At 37.2% G+C, this 6,374-nt stretch overlaps 1 long non-coding RNA gene across 1 annotated transcript; it reads left to right on the top strand.

The window, feature by feature from the left end:
* The first annotated feature begins 1,468 nt into the window (after nucleotides 1–1,468).
* Nucleotides 1,469–5,829, top strand: LOC309505951. The gene is made up of 3 exons (XR_014208602.1): nucleotides 1,469–1,908; nucleotides 4,854–4,980; nucleotides 5,295–5,829. It is a non-coding gene; the product is annotated as an uncharacterized lncRNA (long non-coding RNA).
* Nucleotides 5,830–6,374: the final 545 nt, after the last annotated feature.

A 6,374-nucleotide genomic window follows, 5' to 3' on the forward strand; every position in this document is an offset into this window, starting at 1 on the left:
GTTTCATCCCCAAACGAATGGTCAGGCTGAACGCGCAAACCAAACTATCGGTCGTCTGTTACGCACCCTTGCTTTTCGTAATCCCGCGTCCTGGGTAGAACAGCTTCCTTGGGCAGAATATGCCTATAATTCCGCTCCCGCCTCGGCCACCGGTCTGTCGCCGTTTCAAGGCAGTTTGGGGTACCAACCTCCCCTTTTCTCCGCTTCTGATACCGAGTCTAAGGTCCCTTCAGTTAAAGCATTTATCCAACGTTGCAAACGAACTTGGAGAATGGTCAGGTCCGCCCTTTGTAAATCTCGTTCAGTGACGCGTCGATCCGCGAATAAGCGTCGCATCAAGAGTCCCCGTTATGTCCGCGGACAGAAGGTCTGGCTCTCAACTGCAAACCTTCCCCTTCAGTATCTTTCGCGTAAGCTGGCTCCCAAATTCATTGGACCATTCCGCGTCATTAAGGTCCTTAGTCCGGTCTCGGTCAGACTCCGATTGCCAGCCAATCTCCGTAGGGTTCACCCAGTTTTTCATGTTTCTTGTTTGAAGCCCGTTATTCGCGCTCCACCTTGTCCTGTCTTGTCTCCGGTCCGGGTTGAGGGTTCGCCCGTCTACCGAGTTCGCAGATTACTAGATGTGCGCCCCAGGGGGAGGGGTCATCAATTTCTTGTCGATTGGGAGGGTTATGGGCCTGAGGAGAGATGCTGGATCCCCTCCCGGGACGTCCTGGACCGCTCGCTTATTGACGATTTTTTCCGCTCCCGTCAGTCCTCTTCCTCAGATGCGCCAGGGGGCGCACTTTGAGGAGGGGGTACTGTCATGATCCTGGCTCTTTCCTTTTCTTTTTCTTCCCTTTGTCTCCCTCTGCTGGCTGTTTTACGCCTTACTACCTCCTTTCTCACACACTTACGCACACACTCATTAACGCTTCACCTCATTACCATCAGCTGGTTCTCATTCGCATCCCATCTACACACCTGTTCTCTATCTGTCATTTTTGTCTTCGCTATATCTAGTTCTCCCTTTCGTGTCTGTATTGTCGGATTATTGTTTCTCTGTGATGCACGTCTGCTGTTATTGCTCTGAAGAATTACCTTGTCTTGTCCTGTCCTGTCTGGTCCTACTGAATACTGTGCAACTGCTATCTACTGCTGTGAGTTACCTCTTCTGTACTGTACCCAGTGTTCTCCGTGGAGAATAGCAGAGGGTTCCACTGCTCACCTGCTACCCAGTCCTCGCTACTCAGGAGTGTTCCAGATCGACAGTGTTCTCTTCAGTTTCTACATACTTTGAGAGAAGCAGCGAACGATACCCTTTGTTTGATTATTTGAGAAGTGACTTTCTGTTATCAGCCTGTACGGCGTCTACCTTGTTTTTCATTAAAAGAACTGTACCTGCTTCTCGTCTCTGGATCTCTCTGTTTCATGACAGAGATTCACACACATCAGTGTCTTTATTTATTTATTGATTTTATTATTATTGTATTGTGTTTAATGTGTTCATATTTTGTGTGATGCAGGGTTTCTGTGTCTGGAATGAAACTGCAAATAAAGTGATTTTGTTTCCGGTAGTAAAAGTTGTTATAATATTTTGTATTTTTACCATATTTTGTTTTTATTTTGCTCTTACTGCATAATCATAATTTGATCCACTTACAGTATGACAAAATCTTAGTATTATATCACTGTATTTCTGGATGTTCACATTCTGTTGTCTTTTTTTAATGGTTTTATATTGTGGAGTTTGGTCTGGTTTGCTGATTGCTGATGCGGTTGCATGTGCATTAACTGTTAATGATGTTTAATGCATCTTTGTTTGGTGTTTCTGGAGTTAATTCAGGCTATAAAAGAACGCTGAGCAGCTCATAAACACCATCATCTCCTGATGAACAGCGTCTTCAGTCTTCAGTCTGATTCCAGGTAAGATCATATTATTGTGTCGTTGTGTTTCAGCCTTTATTCAAACGTTAGCACATGTTGTTCAGCTTGTTGACTCTCTAGTGTGCTTGATTATGTGTAGAAGAAATTAAAGAAATGAAGATGGAATTGTTTAAAGCAGGTTTGGAAGTTTTCTTTAAGGTCCTGTAGGAACCAGTTTCCATTTCAGGTTCTTGATATTGATTTGATGATGATGTGATCAGCTCATAAACTTCATCATCTGTTTCCCAGGTGAAAGGAAATTATGCTTTTTTGGGCATACTTAATATATTTAAATTATACTGTACTAAGTGCGTATTAAACATATTAAGTGTATTTCAAGATATGCTTAAGATCAATTTTAAGTTTTTGCAATATATTTTAATATATTAAATTCAAGTACATTTAGTGCATAAAGTGTATTTCTTTACAGTTCATTTAAAATATACTTTCATATTTCTTAAACTACAGTGATCATATATGTGAGGCTTAATTTGAATGTACTTCAAGAACATTTTAATAGCATTTCAGCTCATTAGAAATATATTAGCATTACACTAATATTTTATTATAAAGCTGTTTTAATCAGTATTCAAAATGATATATTAAAAGTGCAAAGGTAATTAAATATAAATGTGAAGACATACACTTTGAAATCAAGAAAACTTTAATATAGTATCTTGTACATTGCAAAATAAATACCTAGAGTACATTAAAGTACAGCAGCAGATATAATCTCTGGAACAAAATACATTATAATAAAGATCAGTGAAATGCTATGGCAGAGCTATATTATACACTTCTGTAGAGCTTCTGTTATACCTGTATTACTGAAGAGTACACTATGAATATTACATCACTCAATAAATAATCCATCTGAGTTTGATCATCATTCTGAATATGATCTGGATGAAGTCTTTGACATAAACATGATTTTCTCAGCTTTTTGCTCTTAATGTTTTATTTTTTATTAAACTTTCCCACTTTCAAGTGTTGTATGCATGTTTTCTTTTTTTAAAGCAGAGTGTCGATTCTTTCTTTTGATATATTACATGTTCAGATATTCATACAACAAAATATTCTGTGGGCCGTGAAGCTTTAGTGAAAATGAGCAAAGACACTTGCAGGAAAGAGTTATAAACACTGAGTGAACTTTATAAATGAAGATATAAAGCGTTCTCAGATTACTCCAGTCGTCGTAGTTGAGCCGAAGCGTCTGGGGAAGTTAGACTGGTTTTTCACTCAAACCACCATTGTTAGTTAATTGTGTCTTTAACCCTTTCACGCATAGTGGTCACTACAGTGGACAGCTATTAAAAAAGCATTTTCTTGAATTTGCACGGGTTTTTATGGCAAAGTTGCACATCAATCTCTTCATTGGACCCTGGTGCATCATCCTATAAATTGCAATCAAGTGGCAAGCCTTTGTGTTTCGATTTTTTCCCCCTCCAAACCAAGATGGCCAAGGGTCAGTCAGACATGCCAAGTTGCTCCAGAATATCCACCCATTCCTTCTATCCTAGGAGACTCTTGTAGGTAAAAAAAATATTGCAGCATAAAGCAATATCTAATGAGTCATATCACAGTAAAATTTTCCAAGTTTTGATTTTAGATTGAGAGAAAACTCTGATTAATCACATGTCCACTGTAGTGGACGTCATGCATGCAATGGCTATATTTCAGATACAATTCATAATTATAATGTGAATATTGTTTTTGAAATTTAAAACTTAAAAACTTAATATGCATTGACTTTTTCTACTGTAAATAAATGTATTTGTATTATTAGAATGTAATTTTCATTGACATCGAAAAAAGTCATGTGATTACATAATGTATGACACTTGTAATGCATTACTTTACTTGTTAGATCAAAAAGTAATCTGATTTTATAATGCATGTTATTGTAATGCATTTTTTACTCATAACATCAAAAAGTAATCTGATTTTATAATGCATGTTATTGTAATGCATTTTTTACTCATAACATCAAAAAGTAATCTGATTACATAATGCATGTTACTTGTAATGCGTTTCCTTTCTCATAACATCAAAAAGTAATCTGATTATGTAATGTGCGTTATTGTAATGTGTTTTTTTACTCATAACATCAAAAAGTAATCTGATTACGTAATGCATGTTACTTGTAATGCGTTTTTTTACTCATAACATCAAAAAGTAATCTGATTAGGTAATGCATGTTACTTGTAACACATTACTTTACTTGTAACATCAAAAAAGTAATCTGAATGCGTTATGCATGTTACTTGTAATGCGTTACCCCCAACACTGATCATTTCAGATGAGATTGAAAAAACGTATCGCTAGGTTTTCTCAGAGGAGGGCTATGATAGAAATGTGCATGTCCATCTTGAACATAATCAGAATTATCAGCTAATAAGGGTAAATCTCCATACTCTGGTGCACTGGAGGGAGCATCTGAGTGGTTTCCACAGTTGTACCTTGACAGGCTGTAGAAAATTCTGATGGAATCACGTCCTCATGTTCTGATATCAAAGATACGCGAAGTGCAACTTGTATGAAGTTGTATGAAGCCTTTGCAATATTCTGCATTTATATTTTTTGTATATATTTTATAGTTTTCACATTATTTGATATAATTGCATTGATTAGTTTGTTAAATTCACATACTTTATCTGTTTGATTATTGTCTTATATTTAATACAGTATATCTTCAGTTTAAACCATAACTGCATGCTGTCCACTCAAGTGGACATCTGAAGATCTCTTTGAAAAATTTGTAAAAAAATAAAATAAAAATCAATTCTTGTTTTTCATGCCCTAAGAGCAATAAAAACACATAGGAAAAAAATCCTGACTGAGGGTATCATAATTCATGCATGATAATTACAGTTGCACACGTTTGTCTGTAATCTCAGGCATTTCCTACATTAGATCCACAAGCTTTAAGATGTGTGTTTGTACAGTGTGTGCAGTGAATGAAGAGCTCTTTAAACACGGCAGTGGAAACTTGTGAAACATCTGTCAGTCTGTGTGTTGCTCCACAAACTTCTGCTTTGACCTGCAGACGAAACACACAATCCTGTCAGTAACGTAAGTTCTTCAAGATTTATTCCTAGTTTAATAAACCATTGTACACTTGCAGCTGTGCTGGACTGAATATTCAGAACAACAGCATTCTTGCTTCTGTGATATTGTTCAAATGGAGGATTTCCAAACTTTAATCTTAGCTTTCTAACATGACACACATCTCCTCTAAAGAACATGGAGAGCAAACTGAGGAAACTTTATTTCAACAATCACACAGAAAACAAGTTATGTCATATATCTTTCCCTAATGTTTTTAATAAAGTAGTAAATAGTAAATGAATGCATGTTTTTAAACTAATGACTGGTTTGTTATTTAGTGTTGCCTGTCAAGATTTCATGAAACAATGGCAGAACAAAACGCCAGTATCACCGGATCAAGTGGAGATTATTATATCAACGCCAGCAACGGATCAAGTGGAGTACATTATGATGATGATGAATGGAGACGTCAGATGTGGGAATTTCTCTGGAAACTTGATTCTGCACACCCATTAATTATCAGGATCATTTCAGCCATTGAGATTCTAATCATGATCTTAACTCTGTTTGCGTTGTTTGCTCTTATCAAATCTAATCGCTCCACTCCAGTGTTTGTTATTCATTTGATTCTTTCAGATCTCATTCAGATCATTTGTAGATTAATGGACACATTCACATGGTCAGGGTCAAGGGATGCCTATATTGCATATTTGTATAGTTTGATTGCGGGTGTGTATTTTATGGCATGTGTTGCTTTTGAACGATATCTTCTGGTTTCTCATCCTATCTGGTACAGATCTCATCATTCACTGAAAGTCTGCTGTGTCGTTTCTGTGATCATCTGGTTTGTTCCTCTGATCTTTACAGTCATACTCTTTAGCCGTCTGTCCCGATCGATCGCCTGTTTAATCCCCTACCCGATAATCATTCTGTGTTTTGTTGGCACTTGTCGCGGTCTTTCACGCGCAATATCACTTACTTCTCTAAAGCGCAAGAGAATTTTGGGCAGTTTGTTCCTGGTGCTTCTGACTTACACTTTTCTCATTCTCCCCTTCATAATCATGATTATTATTGGATATAATTTTTACATCTACAACAGTGCATTGTTGTATATAATTTGGTGGTGTTCTAGATATCTCGTGTTTCTGAACCCACTGGCTGACTGTGTATTGTACATGTTCTTGAGGCCTGATGTTGGAGGGTTAATGAAGTCTGTTCACTGCTGTTGTAGAACTGATGTTGGAGGGTTAATGAAGTCTGTTCACTGCTGTTGTAGAACTGATGTTGGAGGGTTAATGAAGTCTGTTCACTGCTGTTGTAGAACTGATGTTGGAGGGTTAATGAAGTCTGTTCACTGCTGTTGTAGAACTGATGTTGGAGGGTTAATGAAGTCTGTTCACTGCTGTTGTAGAACTGAT

This window comes from Leuciscus leuciscus, assembly GCF_965113295.1.
Source record: "Leuciscus leuciscus genome assembly, chromosome: 9".
Lineage (NCBI taxonomy): Eukaryota > Metazoa > Chordata > Actinopteri > Cypriniformes > Leuciscidae > Leuciscus > Leuciscus leuciscus.